Source organism: Ceratotherium simum, chromosome 4, assembly GCF_057802395.1.
Source record: "Ceratotherium simum simum isolate JZ-2026a chromosome 4, ASM5780239v1, whole genome shotgun sequence".
Lineage (NCBI taxonomy): Eukaryota > Metazoa > Chordata > Mammalia > Perissodactyla > Rhinocerotidae > Ceratotherium > Ceratotherium simum.
In genome coordinates, this window is record NC_141903.1 from 11,074,880 (window position 1) to 11,091,376 (window position 16,497).

The window sequence follows — 16,497 nt, forward strand, 5'->3', positions numbered from 1 at the left end:
AATGGGGAGCCACCGATGTGATGCTGGTGCTGGAGGGACTTGGCGCCCTGCCACCCAGGCAGCGGAAGGAAGCCCCTAATTGCTTCCTGCTTCTCTAGAGAGGAGAGAGAAAGTAATTAGCTGGGGATCCCACTCTAGGCAATTACTAAAAGCTGTGGGCTGATCCCACTCTGCTGCCTGAATGGAAGGGGAAGAGACGCTATATTTAAAGAGAGACAAGCAGTTAGATGGACAAATTGATCTGGAGAAGGAGACACTCAGAGAGACTGACCTGTAGATAGAGCAACATTGTACACACCAGTATTACATCCTACTCTATGCAAATGCTGTGCTGGGTACTGGACAAAGACACAGAGAGAGAGAGAGAATAATCAGAAAGGCACAGAGATAGGAAAAAAGAAATGAACTGGAAAAAAAGAGATGACAAGCCACAATCCAACAAAGCATAATAAGAAAAAGACAAAAAACAGTATAGATTGTTTTTAAAAAATGCCCCTTTGCCCTATCTTTCTCAGCAGTTACGTTTTCCTCTGTTTTTCAGTTTCTATTTGCGAGGACTCTGTAGGACATGCATTCCAGAAGGGAAAATCAATAACCCCTGTCTCTGCCAGCTAGCAGAATTTGGAATTGACGGTTTCAAAACAAAGCTGGGCAGGCGGTCTTTGTGTTCTCCAGTGAGTCTGAGTTGCTGCGCTGCCTGAGTCTGCCCTCCCCCTTCCTGAGATTAATGAGGGCTGTCTCCACCCGCCCGTGAGCAGGCGGTAATCTTGTGTCAGGGTGAGGGAGGTGTGGGGAGGAACACGTAGCACCCATTCGTTGGTAGCATCTCTGCCTGCTAATGTCCACCACTGTTCATTCTGTGGCTGTACTTGGAACACCGTCCATGCTCCTGATCATGTCCTGCAAGACTCTACATGATCTGGGTCCTCTCTCACTCATATCCTGCTTCCCATGCTCCATTCCATCCCTCAAACACCCCAAGTTCCTTCCTGCCTCAGGGCCTTTGCATGTGCTGCTCCCATTGCATAGGATGGTAAACCCTTAGACCCCCACACGGGGGCTCCTTCTGGTCCTTCAGGTCTCAGCTCAAAGGTCACCTCCTCAGAGTGGCCTTCCCTAACTGATCTGAAGCAGCTCCCCCAGCCCCCCCCCAACCCTTCCTCTCTTTCAATACCCAGTTATATTTCTTCAGAGCACTTATTGCCTTCTGAAATTGTCTTGTTCATTTATTTGTCAACCTGTCTCTGTATGTCACACAGAATGAACGTGTGTACACAGGGACCCTGCCTGGCTCAGTCACTGTGCAATCCTCAGTGCCCAAACAGTTCATGGCAGAGAGTAAGGTTGACTAAAAATGCATCGAATGAATGTTTTTGTTCATTCATTCCTCAAGTCTTTGCAGTTGGCCTATTAGGTACAAGAAATCATGCACAATTGTTCAAATGTTTAATGTGAAAATAGTTTTATAAAAAGAATAAGACACCAGGGGCTGGCCCGGTGGCGCAAGCGGTTAAGTGCACGCGCTCCGCTGCGGCGGCCCGGGGTTCGCTGGTTCGGATCCCGGGCGCGCACCGATGCACTGCTTGGCAAGCCATGCTGTGGCGGCGTCCCATATAAAGTGGAGGAAGATGGGCACAGATGTTAGCCCAGGGCCGTCTTCCTCAGCAAAAGAGAAGGATTGGCGGATGTTAGCACAGGGCTGATCTCCTCATTAAAAAAAAAAAAAAAAAAAAGAATAAGACACCATCCTTGTACTTGGAGAACTCACAGTCAGGCAAGGGCAGACTAGTAAACCAGCAGTTGCAGGACGTGGGCCGGACTCTGCTGGACGTCAAGACAAAGATGTGGGAAAGCCCAGAGAGACAGGCCTGATTCTGGCTTCACTCAGGTAGTGACATGAGTTGCGTCTTGAAGGATGAGTAGGAGTTCACCCAGAGGAAGGGCATTCCAGGCAGAAGGAACAGCATGTGAAAAATCACCAGCCTGTGCAAAGGGACAGAAGTGAGTGAAAGAGGTGATGCTTGTCAGAGATTCATGGCTGAAGCACAGCGAGCAAGAGAGGCAATGAAAAGATGAGGTTAGTAAGGTGAGTGGGGCAGGGGTGGGGGAGTTGGGGGGGCAGGATCTTGTACACCAAGATCCACAGAGCCATGGGGATCCATTAAAGGGCTTTTACTAGGGGAGCAGCATGATCATATTTTCATTTAAGAAAGACAGCTGCAGCAACATCGTGGGCAGTGGATTGCCGAGAAGAAGAGACTGAAGTCCGGGTGTCCAGTGAGGAGACGTGTGCAATTGATAGAGGTTATGGGGTTCTGGATCAAGCAGGCAAAGTGGCCCTGAAGAGGCAGCGTCAAAGCGCAGAGACCTCCGGGAGAAAGCCAGTAGGCATTTGGGGCTGACCAGGGGGGTGAATTGAGTGCCCGTCAGCGGGGCTTATCAGGCAGAGGCAGAGGCGGCCTTCAGTGCAAGGCACGTCTGTTGACTCCAACACGAGGCTGGGGCCTGCATCTCGTGATGAAAGCGATGCTGCCTCTTGGAAGGGGGAGTTGGGAAAATCTGCTCACGGGAGGCAAGCAGATGCTGATTTATCCCCTTCCCAGGGTGCAGCAGGTGTTCCAGCCTTTCCTCCTTTGCATTCCTGGCTGAGTGTGTCAGGTTCAGAAGTGTTGCTGGAGGAAGTTGGACTGGACCCCAGTCTGCCAAGTGCTGCCCAAATAAGCTATCTAAAGAAAGGGATCGTGTCAGCCTGCCTGCCTGCCTCAGTCCCTCCCTCCCTCCCTCCCTCCCTCTCCCTCTCCCTCCCTCCTCCCTCTCTCCCTCCCTCCCTCTCTCCCTCCCTCCCTCTCTCCCTCCCTCCCTCCTCCTCTCCCTCCCTCCTCCTCTCCCTCCCTCCTCCTCTCCCTCCCTCCCTCCTCCTCTCTCCTCCTCCCTCCCTCCTCCTCTCCCTCCCTCCTCCTCTCCCTCCCTCCTCTCCCTCCCTCCCTCCTCCTCTCCTCCTCCCTCCTCCTCTCCCTCCCTCCCTCCCTCCTCCCTCTCTCCCTCCCTCCTCCCTCTCTCCCTCCCTCCCTCCTCCTCTCCCTCCCTCCCTCCCTCCCTCCCTCCCTCTCTCTCCCTCCCTCCCTCTCTCCTCCCTCCCTCCCTCTCCCTCCCTCCCTCTTCCTCCCTCCCTCCCTCCCTGCCTTTCTTCCTTCTGCTCTTCCGTTTTTCCATTCTTCCTTCCATAAATCATCACTGAGCCCTGACCCTTGCCAGGCCCAAAGCAAGTCCTGGAAATAAAGAGATGAATAAGACACGGTTCCTGCTCTTGAGAAATTTCATCTGCAGAGGGAGGCAAACAGATACACAGAGAGTGTATATAATTTGATAGTCCCCTAGAGCACTCTTCTCTCTCTGCCCCATGGCCAACGATGTAAGTGCTCAATAAATTCCAGTTGATTTATTAAAGTAAATCCCCTAAAATGGGAAAAATAGTAGAAAGAACTGGTAAAGTAGACTCCGTTAGTCTGGAAAAGATATGATACGGTGTTATCCAAAGGCAGGAAGGTGGTGCTCGTCAGCGCCTCATTCCAGAAGTTGTGCCTAGAATTGGAAGTTGCTTAGATGACAAGTGGAGTCCCTTCCAGGCCAGATTACAGTTTTATAGACTGTGTTAGAGGCCCTCTGTCGGGCTTGCAATATTTCTTATAACACCTCACCCTAAGTTATAACTGTCTGCTTGGTTCTCTTTCTCCTCCAAAAGCCTGCAAGCTTGGTAGAGGGAGAGGTGGAGTCTGTCTAGTTCGCTCTTTTATTTGCAAGAGTTCTTCCTATGCCTGGGGCATAGTAGGTGCTCAGTAAACAATGAGTAAATGAATAAGTGGATGACTTTCAGAACGGAGAGACTCCAGCACAGAGAGAACCACTAAAACCCTGAATGAAAGAGCACGAATATATCTAGGAGCAACAAAGAATAAGAGCAGAGCAGCAGGAACCAGCCCAGAGAAGCCTTCCTGTTTTTTCAGGGTGATGGAGACCATTATTCTGGCTCCAGCACTAAAATTTCTTATCTGGGACATTTTTATTTATGGACAAAATTCTTTTTTAACTCATCACAGATATTTAACCCCTCAGCACTAAATCCACAGTAACAAGGGGCTTTAAACAAGCGTGTAAAGTAGAATCCCATCTTTCTGCACTCTGGCAAGAAGGCACAGTGATTCTGGGCCCCTCGGAGTTGGGCTCAGTGGTCTTATGAGACATTCACCATCCGGTTGAGACTTTGCCTGGAAATTTTTAGCTCCAAAGAGAAATGAAAGGGGCGTAAGAAGAGAGGAGATGAGTCTTACAGTAGAGACCACACTTTGAGACTCTAGTAACTATTAATGTTCTGATTCTTTGTCTTGTTGGAGTCAATGTAGTATGGTGATTAAAAGTATGAGTTTTGGAGTCAGACTTGATTTTTTTTTTTAATTCCAGTTTTGCTGTCTATGACCTGTGTGTCTTTGGGCAAGTTACTTACCCTTTCTGAGCCTCGGTCTCCCAATCTATAAAATGGGAACAATACTAGTGAGGAGTAAGATAGGGGAGTATGTATGTGCATTATATGTGTGAATAATAATACTTTGTGGTTTGCCCAAAGCCTTCATAGGTATTGTCTCGTTTAAGTAACACAACAGCCTTGCCAGATCATTAGGGAGATGTTTATTAGCCTTTAGATATACATGGGGAAGTTTAGCCTCAAAGAAATTCAGAAACTCTCCCAAGGCAACAGAGCTGGTCAGTGGCGAGGGCGGGACAGGATCCCAGGACGCGTCTGGAGTCTCGCTGCTTTTCTGAGTGGTTAGCGAGGAAAAGCTCTGAGATTTGGTAAGCATGGAGTGATGTCTTATAGGAAACAGCAGGTACAGATCAGTGGGGAATGTTGGAAGAGCATTTCTAGCTGCCAGCACCAGCCAAGACCCCTGGCAGAGACAGGCTGAATGGTCACCACTGGGAAAGAACTTCTGAGAAGACCATCAAGATTGAAAATATGAGTTCTTCTTTTTAAGTAACAGACTTTAGTTTTTAGAACAGTTTCAGGTTTACGGAAGATTTGAGTGGAAAATACAGAGTTCCCGTGTATCCCCTGCCCCTACACACACAGTTCCTCCTGTCATTAGCATCTTGTGTTAGCATGGTACATTTGTAACAATTGCTGAACCAATGCTGATACATTTTAACTAAGATCCATAGTGTATGTTAGGTCTCACTCTCGGTGCTGTACATTCTGTGGGTTTTAGCAAATGTATAATGACATGTATCCCCCATTATAGTATCATACATAATAGTTTCGCTGCGCTAAAAATTCCCTGTCCTCCACCCATTCATCCCTCCCTCTAGTCTCCCAAACCCTGGAGTATGAGCTTTTAAATGTACAGGTAAATCCCTTCATCCTTTCACAGCCCTTCACAATGGCTTATATTTATTCAGTTTTTCAGACTCTAACAACATGAGTCTTCTTTTTTCTTCTTTGAGAGAGGGTAAGTAACATCCTGCAAGTTTTAAGTGCAGTATAGCAAATCAGCAGGAAAGCCTGGACCAGCTCCAGCTTTCCCACCCTTAGCTTGAGGTAGGAGCATTAGAATTTCTTCCCAACAAATCTCCTTCACAGAAGACTTGTGGTTCAAAGAACTGGCCCAGGCCTGGGGTTGTGTATAGACTCTGCATAAACTCTGAGGACATTTCGATAATGGTTAAGTACTCAGGTTCTCAGTCGGGCTGCCTGGAGTCAAACTCCGGCTGTTACCATCTATGTGATCTTAATCAAATTACGTAACTCGTTCTTAGCCTCAATTTCCCCATATGTTAAGTGGAAATAATATTACCCTCGTCATGGTGTTGTTATGAAGATTAATAATACAGTCATGCACTGCACAACAACGTTTCAGTCAATAATGGACCCCATATACGATGGTGGTCCCGTGAGATTAGTACCATATAGCTTAGGGTGGGTAGTAGGCTATACCATCTAGGTTTGTCTAAGCACGCTCTATGATGTTTGCCTAACGACAAAATCTCCTAACGACACATTTCTCAGAACGTATCCCCGTTGTTAAGCGACTCATAATTGTAACTATTATTATTGCTGCTTTTATTGCATCTCTGAGAATTAATTTGGCTCAGGTTGTCACATCTGGGGGACTAAATCTTCCCTTCCTCACAAATACATACTCCAAGAAAAAGGTTATATTTACAGTGTTCTGCTGTGAGGTAACCCTAACTCTTAAAAATATTTAACTTCATTATACCTTCTCTTCTTTCTTCCAGTGGAGTTGTCCTGTTCTGGTTTAGGGCTTATAATAGGCTGGGTACACAAAAGGTCGGAGAAAAAGAGGGTGTACCTTCCCTACCCCGTTCCCTCCCCACTGTCCTCATCGAGACACAGAAATTACCAAAAGATCCCAGGAGTCCTGGATTCGGACACAGCTCTGCTAGCTAGTAACTGCTGCTCACTTGTTGTAGTCAGAATAATGGCCCCCAAAGATGTCCACATCCTAATCCCAGGAACACGTGAATATGTGGCCTACATGACAAAAGGGACTTTGCAGATGTGATTAAAGACCCTTGGGATGGACAGATTATCCTGGATTATTCGAGTGGACCCAATGTAATCAGAAGGGTCTTTATAAGAAAGAAGACACATGCTAGAAGCAGAGGGAGAAAAGACCATGTGACATGGGGGATGAGGACAGCACCTACCTTGGAAAAGGCACGGAAACAGATTCTCCCCTAGGGCCCCCAAAAGGAACACAGCCCTGCTGATGCCTTGACTCTAGCCCAGTGACATTGATCTAGGACTTGTGACCTCCAGAACTCTAAGATGATATACTCCTGTTGTTGTAAGCCACTACATTTGTGGTACTTTGTGACAGCAGCAGCAGGAAACCGATCCTAACACTGCCCCGAAGCTGCCATTTAACCTCTAGGTCCCAGTTTCCTCATCTGTTAAAATAAGTCATCGACGTGTTGTGATCAGTGGATTTCAGTGTGTGTTCTGAGCAGCTCTAGTGCTCCGAGAGCCCACAGATAAAAAGGTACCTTTCAATGATGATCAAGTTTTAAGTTGTCTCTTTTAGACAGTAGGGGTCAACATGAGATTTTGTGTAACAAAGAATCCTATTTAAAAATAAACAAGGCTTGAAAAATCACTGGACTAGATAGATAACCTTTCAGATCGGTTCAGATTGTAAAATGTGATGATTCTTTGAGACCATCTTCCATCAGGGAGGAGCTAGGCTTTGTCACTGAGGCAAAACTCAGCGGCAGAATCAAGCAGCCAGGGCCTGGTGGGGAACAGCAGAAAAGAGGGTCAAAATAACACCAGATCTCAGCACCTGGAAGCTGGATGCCGAAACTGAGGGGCTGGGCTGGGCTCACCTTCAGAGGAAAGGAAAAGGGAAAGTTGAATGTTGACTGGGAGATATTTTCTGGCATGGGGCTGAGGGTTTCTGAAATCTTTTGGACATCCTTGGGACGGGTTAGAGATTTCTGCTGCAGGTCTGAGTTCAAACAGCTTTCCTGCACAATCCCCCTTTCTGCTTGTGGCACCAGATAAACTGCTTTGCATCTCAGGGAAATGGCTGGTTCAGAAAAGAGTGTTCTTAAGGACTCGGGGGGAAGACTTGGTCAGCCACAGCTTTCAAAAAGTATTTGCTGGGTGAATAAAGACGTCGTTTGTGCAGGGTGCAAGACAGTGGTTTGCAGAGCCTGAGATCTTGGCCAGAATGGTGGGGGTCTTTTATTGGAGGTGGTGTTTCAGAGCGCCTTGCTGTATCAGAACTGACAAATCCATATGCACAGCGCCCACTGAGCCAAAGCACTTCAGTGTCTGCTAGAGTGTTCAGCTCTGTAAATGGACAGTGTGTTACAATGTGTCCATTTAGAATGACAGCTATTTATTTGCCATTGTTAACATTCTCCTTTACAGCTCTCTCTAAAGCCAGTCCCCAGGCACAAGTGTGCAAACCTAAATTACTTCTAAATGCCGAGGATCGGTTCTCAGGTACTGTGTCTGCCAGGAAAACCACCTAGCCAGACAAATAAGTACCCAGTGAATAAGGTTTGGTTTACACGGTGCATGGTCCAGCAGCAGTTCTGAAATTTTATAGCTAATTAGCATTTTATTATGGAAGTTTGCCTTCTTTTTCTGCTCTTAGAGGCAACACCATTTCTTGGGCTCAGGAATGGGATATTTGTTCAAAGATCCCTCTAAAGCCCATAATTTAACATGAAACACTCATATCTACCCCCCTACACACATACAGAATAAACAGAGGCTGTCTCAAGAAAGGAGTAGTAGCCTCAAACAGAGACACTCATTCTTCGTAAGAGGGAGTAAGCTCTTATAGAGCCCTGACCGTGTACCAGACACAGTTCTCATTAATTTCTACCTATTATCTCATCTAATCCTCATAACAGCCTTATCATTGCTATCACCAGTTTACAGATGATAAAACTGAGGCACAGAGAAGTGATTTACCCAGGGTCACATGTTAATAAGTGGCGGAACTGGGATTTGAACCCAGAGAGTTTAAATCTTGACCCTGTAACCACTATGCAATGCTGCGTAAACTTAGAAAAGCATTTAATGAAAATCAAAAGCTATGGACTAGTTTCCACCTCCAGACAGATTTTATTTCCTCTTTATAGAGTTTCAAAAATTGGTAACTTTTGCTTGAAAAATCTGGGCTTCCAGCTTCTCTAGAAAAGTCCGATGTGTTAACACTGGACGCTTTGTCCTACATGACAACAACAGACTGACGCTGAGTTGCAGCTTCCCTCTTAGAGCGTGTGCTCTCCCGTCCCCAGCAGCCAGGCTTCACTAGTCCTACAAGCTTCTAGAGAACCCCACTACTGTGTAGAGCCATCTTAAAGGAAGACTTACCAAGCCACCTCTTACCCTGGAAAGACCTGCAGTCTCCAGGACAATACAGTAGTTGGAGTATCTTCTTTGTGCTTTGCTGGTTGTGATGTCGGGCACGTTGCTTCTCCTCCCTGAGCCTCCATTTCCTTTTCGGTAAAATGAATAGATTAACCCTTAACTAAGCCATAAATTTTCATGTACAAGTTACATGAGATGACAAATGGAAGGGACTTAAGATAGAACTTGGCACAAAGTAGAAGCTCAATAAATATTAATATTCTGCACCGTATCCTCACATCCTTCCACCTTCACTGATGCAAAGAGAGATGATCTCCCAGTTGAGCTATTGGCATACGGGGTTGGAAGGGAGGGAGGGTTTGGTTTGGTGGTCTTGGGGATTCTCTCTAAGACATGTGTTGAAGATAAACCCTTCAATAAAGGAGTCTAAACTGGTATACCATGAGTTGACAAATGACGATTAGACTCAGCCTGAGGGCTGTGTGAGGAGTGACAGGAAGAGGTGGGAGCTATGGCTAACTGGAGTAGGTGTGCTCCAGCTGAACATCCTGCTAGTCGGTTCCAGCAGATGCCTATAAGCCCAGCTTTGGCAATTTTTTTTCATTTTCTTGAAAGAAGCAAGAAATTTAGATTTCTATGTGAAATCACCTGATTTTGAGATGGTGGCATCTAACGCAAAATCTTTTTAAACACCAAGTGTCCACACCATGCAGGCTAAATCACACCGTCTGTGGGTCAGATTCAGTCCAGGGCATCTGACTTAGATGGTGCCTCCCACTCCTTGAGGAGAGCTTGCTTTAGGAGCAGAAATAAATGGAAGGTTCTGGTAGTTTGTCCCGAAGCCATGTGTCAATAATCTGATCCTTGCTAATGTGTTGGCAGGTTGTAGTGCTGAAATTCCTTAAACCAATTAAAATCCACATGTCTCCAAAGGCCCTGAAAGAGTGACTCTAATGGTGGCAATCAAGATGGCTAGAGAGGGACAAATTTGGGAACAGATACTCCTGAAACCTAATCACCTGGATCATTGCTAATTGCGCTAAGCAGAGTGCCAATCCTGGACTGGAACTTCCCTTTCGACCACATTCCATAGTGTTTGGAGGCCAAATACTCTGCCAGGAGTTGGGTTGGCTGCGTTAGGTATAGCCCTGGCCCATTCCTGAAGTAGATGATTTTGCCATGCTTCTTTCAAAGTCACACCCCAGCGGTCATCTTCACTGAAGCGTCCCAGAGCCTCCAAACCCCAAGAGACGGTCACATTCTGTAGCTTGACTCACAGTTGTTTATTTAGGTAGACTGTTTACTCAATACATGCAGATCTGTCTCTGTGCCTCCACTGTCACCTGGACCCTGTCATTGATTGCCTGTTCTCTGAGAGGCAGCCAGAGGCAGAGCTCACAAATCCTATAGTCCTCTTCCTTCCTCTATCCCTGGCCCACCCTGGAATTTCTCTTCATTTGTTTTTTAAAGTAATAATTGTAAAGTAATAATTTCATTGTTTCATTATAGCCCTGTGCAATGTTTCTAAAATGTGGTTTGAAGACCACCTGCTTCCAAATCTCCTGGACCATATTAAGATTCAGATTCCTGAGCTCTGTTAATAACTGAATGAATCATAGTTTCCAGTCCAGGCCCAGAAATCTGCATTTTTTAATCCATTGCTTAACCGATGCTGTAATGCCTGAGAGCCACTGGCATGCTGAATTAGGACTTGGCATTGAAGTGAGAGGAATCTGGGTTTGAGTCTCAGCCCTCCCCACTGATCTTGAGCAAGTTGATAACTTCTTCAAGCTTAATTTTTTTCATGGAAACTAAAGTTGTAAAGTAGCACCGACAAATAGTGAGCACTTCAAATGTTAATTATTGTTATCTCATTTAGTTGTTATAACAACCCAGTGGGGTTGGTGGGATTATCCCTCTTTTAAAGATGAAGAAACTTAGACTCTGCGAGGTTAGGTAATTTGCCAGATCATACAGCAGAGCCGAAATTTGAACCTACATTAATCTGACTCCAACTGTTAAGTATTTCTTAAAACAATAGTGGGAAATCAATCCAGAATTAAAATGAGAGTTAAGAGCCCTGGAGGATAAAAAGGCGGAAGCCAGGCATGCTAGACAAGTGTCTGTTGTCTGTGTTGGACTTTCCCTGTGTGCCTTTGGGGAGGAGAGAGGCAGTAGTTGTGGCTTATATGGACTCCTTTTGTGTCCAGTGTGCTAGCCTTTGTTGCTCTTAATTTGTCAACCCCTTGGAATGTTGTCAGTGGAGGAGGTCCCCAGTCCTGACAATGGATTGAAGAACATGGGAGGGCCTCCTCCAGAGCAAAGCCGGAGAACAAAGGCTCCCTTTCAGTTGCTTGGAGGCTTTTGTTTCCCCGAACAGTGGAGGGTGGAAGACCTTGGGTGTTCTTTGGAGCCTTTCTGGGTTTCTCCCTGTGAGTCTGGCCCAGCCCTCAGTTTCTGCTCACTTCGCCTCACCCGTGCAGCGTGACCCCGGCTGTGCCTGAGAGGGTTGCCATCTGCCTGACGCTAGTTTCATCCACACATCTTGTAGGAGAAGGAAAAAGCCACCTGAAAAAAAAAGATGCCAAAACTCACAGAGCTCCCCCAAACTTGGTTTCTGTACCAGGGTGATTTTTCACCTACAGCTGGGATGAGTGGGAAAGTGAAGCCAACTGCTCTTTCTGTCAGGAATGAGAAGACAGTTTGAGATAAGGAATTAAACTATTAAAGAATCTAGCCAATATATCATTAAGATTTTTTAAAAATCCTTTTACCAAACCATATGTTTCCATTTAATTAAAAAATAAAATAAGGAACCAGCCCAGTGGCGCAGCGGTTGGGTTTGCGCGCTCCACTTTGGTGGCCTGGGGTTCGCCTGTTCAGATCCTGGGCGTGGACCTATGAACCACTCATCAAGCCATGCTGAGGTGGCATCCCACCTAGAGCAACTAGAAGGGTGTACAACTATGACATACAACTATCTACTGGGGCTTTGGGGAGAAAAAAAAAGGAAAAAAGGAGGAAGATTGGCAACAGATGTCAGCTCAGGGCCAATCTCCCTCAAAAAAAAAAAAAACTGATGTGGAGCAACAGTTTAAAAAAAAAAAGAAAGATACATTTAAAAGTGTGAATATGGTTTTATATGTGTACATATTTGCAGGAGAAATAAAGTCTAAAGGACATAAACCAAGATGCTAATAATGGTTAACTGTAAGTGGTAGGAATGTAGATGATTTTGTTTTATTTATTTATTTGTTTTTGAATTCTTACACACTCCTATCAGGAGTGTATACTTCCTTTTTTTTTTTTTTTTTTTTTTTGTCTGAGGAAGATTTGCCCTGAGCTAAGATCTGTGCCAGTCTCCCTCTACTTTGTATGTGGGTCACTGCCACAGCATGGCTGATGAGTGGTGTGGGTCCACACCCAAAACCCAAACCCACAAACCTGGGCCACCAAAGTGGAATATGCCAAACTTAACCACTACGCCACGGGGCCGGGCCTGATTTTATTTTTTTAATCAATTTTATTGAGGTATAATTTAGATACAATAAAATGCACCCATTTTAACTATACAGTTCAATGTATTTTGACACGTGTATAGTCAGGTGACCACTACCCAAAATGTGCTTTGTACCTCTATACAGTCAATCCCCTCTCCCATGCCTTGATGCTGGCAACCACCAATCTGCTCTCTGTTGCTATAGTTTTGCTTGTAGAACTAGTTTGTATAAATGGAATCATACAGTATGTTGTCTTGTGTATCTAGTTTCTTTCACTCAGCATAATATTTTGAAATTCATCTAATTTTGTATTGTCTATCAGTAATTTGTTCTTTTTTATTGCTTAATAGTACTCCACTGTGTGGATATATTACAATATGTTTATCTGTTCCTCCATTGATAGGCATTTGAGTTGTTTCCAAGTTTTGGTTATTATGAATAAAGCTGCTATGAACATTCACTTATATGAGTCTTTGTGTGGACATATTTTTCATTTCTCTTGAGTAAATACCTAAGAGTGATTTTATTTATTTTTTTTACTTTATCTGATTTCCAATATTTCTATAATGACCATACATTACCTAACAATAATGACAACAAAAACCAGGTAGGGAAAACCTGTCCTATACCCCATTGTTTTAGAATGTTGACATCAGTTGGGAGAGAAAGCATTAATCAATATATTTTGGCCATGGCTGTCTTGATTCCAGGGCAGTGCATCCACCTTCTCCCCATGAAATTTAAATGTGATTAGAGAGATTTCTTTCCTTGAGTGCTTGGTAAGAATTCGTAGCACACTGAATTGGCAAAGGTGTGGGGCAGTATTTTACACTGACGGTGGGAGTGTCACTGGGTATAATGCTCTTAACAGGCAATCTGGCAACAGCTATCAAAATTGAAAATGCACATACTCCCCAATCCATCCATTTAAGCTTTATGAATTTATTTAAAGATAAACTCATACAAGTCCCCAAAAGATGCATAGGTAAGCATCTTTTGTAGAGGAAATGTCTTGGGAGCCACCTAAAAGCCCATCAATAGGACGCTAGGTAAATGAACCATGTTACGTCATTCACTGGACGATGATAGCATAGTTAAGAGCAGTGAGAGTGGTCTTTATACGGGTCTCCCCCGCTATCCAAAAGTAGAGTGTTCCTATGAAACCTTTCGTAAGTCGAAATGGCGTAAAGTAAAGAACCGATTACCTTACAACACATCTTGCTAACAGATGCACAAAATAAATCGAGATAAAGCATAGATGCTCACAGACACTGTTCAAAGCTATGGTGACTTGATGCTGAGTATAGATCCCCGAGGGAGAAGCTTGGCAGCACCCCTCTCGCTGCTGGGGGTACGCCCTGCCTCTGTAACAGCGCACTGCAAAACAAACTGTGAACGTTATTTTTGCTTTTTGCCTTTTTTTTGTGAAAGTGAAAATCCTCTTCATATTTCTTTCGGTCAGTGAAAACAGGTAATCTCGTAAAAGCGAAGTGGCGTAAAGGGAACTTTCGAAAAGCGGGGGATACTGTATATGACACAGAACAGCATGCAGAGCTGACAAATGAGAAAACAAGGTGCCAGGTAGTCGGTGCACTTTTTAACCGTTTGTGCTTTTAACACAGTGTGTTCTTATTTGCTCTCAGATGCTTTCATATATGTGAAATATTGGTGGACAAATTTATAGAAAACTCTAATAGGAGTTGCTGCTGGGGAAGCAAAGTGCAGAACTGGAGGGACAGGGCAGAAGGGGTGTTGCTTTCCACCGGAGACTCGTTGATACTCTCTGAACTTTCCTTCATCGTATGCATATATTTGCATATTAAAAAAAATTTGTGAGTTAAAGAAATCCATCTGATCTCAGCCCAAAGGATTGGAGTGCACCCATTTCACTTCCCTCCCTGGTATGAGATACCAGAGTGTGCTTTTCCCAGCAAGAACTCACAAGACTCGGAGGCAGCCGTGCCCCATGCCACCTGCCCTGTCATAGTTGAGCCTCCGTAACTGGAAACTGTGATCATTACCATTTGCATAAGTACAACCACATTGACCCCTGGTCCTGGCTGCCGGTTTTGAATGAGGGGAATTATTTGTATTCCACGGGCATCTTTGATTGTGGCCTTGACCAGCCCTGAGATATCTTTCAACAACGAATCACCAGCAGCCAACCCTATGACCTTTGGGAAATGAATTTGCCTGCCATTGGGCCAGCCCCTAAAATGTCAATTAGATCACTAGCTGAATATCGCTTTTGTCTACTTAAGCATATTCAGCTCACAAACCCACAAATGTTTGCTTGCTTCTTCCTATAAAAAGACTCCACACCCAGGTTCAAAATGTGCTCCTGGCTCTGTGTAGTCACTGAAAGAAGCCAGCTTATCGATTCATTAGGAAGATACACATATTGAGTCATTATTCAGTTGTCAGGCAAATCAAAATTGTGGTGTTGTGAACAGGCTGCATTTAATTTGGGTTTGGGAACACTTCCTGTCTCCTAGTATGGACATCTCGTGTGTGGCATGTTTGTCCTTCTTCACTCCCAGCACACCAGACAATGAAGAAGATAAAACCCAGCTTTCTCTTAGATGATCTTTCACAGTTGCAAACAAGAGAAATGAATGGGGAGAAGGGCGTGGCTGAGCGATAGTGATTCAACCTAGAACGATAGAGTAAGGACGACTCGCCAGGCAGGAAAACCTCAATTGACTGTAATCAGTTTCTGGAGTTTTCTTTGCTCAAACTTGAAGACATTTCACAGGGGTTGAAACAAAAGGGGTTTTCCAAAAGTTTCGTTAAGCAGAATGCCCCTCCCCCCATTCCCTTTAATCTACCTTTTACTGCTCATGCCTTATTTTAAATATCCTAAAGGATTCCTTTGACCTGATATCAGCCTTAGGCATGTTTTCCAGCGACAGGGAAAATACATAGACCACAAAGCCAAGATTCTCAACTTTAACCCGACATTAGAAATGGCCCTGTTTTGTTCCCTCTCCAAAGAGAAGGCTGGTCTCTCCTCGTTACATCTCCCATAGTAGTACCATTAAGTGGTGCTCTCACTGCTGCTAACCAGCTGCTAATGTTAAAAAGGGCTCATCTTCGCCCTGTACACAAAAATCCCAAGGCCTCCAAGCTAGGGGTTCCTGCTTTGAATTTTGAGAGGCTTTGTTATTGTGTGTCTCAGATTTTGAACGGTTTGACTCAAACCTTCCTGGGTCCTCTTTACAGGTCCCTGGCCATTTTAAAGCGAGGCTGGCCCTCAACTTCCTTTTGGGTCCATTGTGATATTGCTTCACAGTGTTTGCACCTTTCCAGCAATTAAGATGGCCCGAGTGTGGTTTGGGGAACCTGCTGTCACCAGTGTAATTGAGTTATAGATGTGCAAATTTTCTCTGCTGGATGTTTGTTGCAGAAGACTGCCTTCTCAGTAGACTATCAATCCAAGACCCTTTTCTGGAATCAGCTCCTTAATGCAATTAGATTTCCTAAAATGAATTCCTTTCTTTGCCCATTTTACTACCGAGACAAGTATGAGCTGTGCTTTTATAATAAGTGGTTTGGCTAGCATGCAATTCTTCTATTGCAGCCAGCCTCTCTGCCTGTTGAATTGAGGGCTCAGAATTCAGGCCGCTCTGCTTAGAGTCGTTTACCAAGATAGAAAGGACTTGAAGAAGATATAGTCCACACCTCTCCTTTTAAAAATGTGGCAGTTAAACTTGTTCAGGATCATTCAGACAGTGGACAGGAGTTATGACCAAAACCTGGGTCCCATTGACCTGTGCCCAGGTCTTAATTTATACAGGTGACTGAGTGATGACACAGGGAGGTGACTGAGTGATGACATAGGGAGATCAGTGCCATTGAAAGAAAAGTTCATCGTTACCCAGAGTTCTCCTAGAAATTGGAAGCATGCCATCCACGCAGGGCCATATGGGAAAGCACCAGAGTCAGGAGGCAGAAGCAGGAGAGAGGAGAAGGCCTAGGCCACAGCCTTTATTGGGCTTTTCTTGGGAAAGTCAAGGCAGGTCATGGTAAACAGCTTGGGATTGGCTAGTTTGAGTAATTCTAGTGGGCCTTGGGGCATAAGGGCTGTCCCTAATG

General features: G+C 44.9%; 1 protein-coding gene across 1 annotated transcript in view; it reads left to right on the forward strand.

Moving 5' to 3' along the window:
• The window catches only part of SLIT3 (slit guidance ligand 3), a 602,543-nt gene that overhangs the window by 399,118 nt on the left and 186,928 nt on the right, over positions 1-16,497 (forward strand). The gene's annotated exons all lie outside the window — the stretch shown is intronic.